Below are 229 nucleotides of genomic sequence, written 5' to 3'. Positions count from 1 at the left end.
TCGAGAAACCAAACGGAGGCCAGCCACGGCCTTCCAACCGACTCCAGAGCCTCGGGAAACACGAGATGGAAGGGACCTCCAAACCATCCTCTTTGAGGGTAAGGGACAAATGCTTACGTGGTGTGTACTTTAGCTATGGCATTTGCAGGGACAAAACCAGACACAAAGAAAAAGTAGGGGAAAAAAAAATAAAGAGTGGCAGTAAAAAAAATATTTTATTCCACCCCCG

Source organism: Crocuta crocuta, unplaced genomic scaffold, assembly GCF_008692635.1.
Source record: "Crocuta crocuta isolate KB4526 unplaced genomic scaffold, BGI_CrCroc_1.0 scaffold130, whole genome shotgun sequence".
Lineage (NCBI taxonomy): Eukaryota > Metazoa > Chordata > Mammalia > Carnivora > Hyaenidae > Crocuta > Crocuta crocuta.
Note: the sequence above shows the minus strand (reverse complement) of the source record.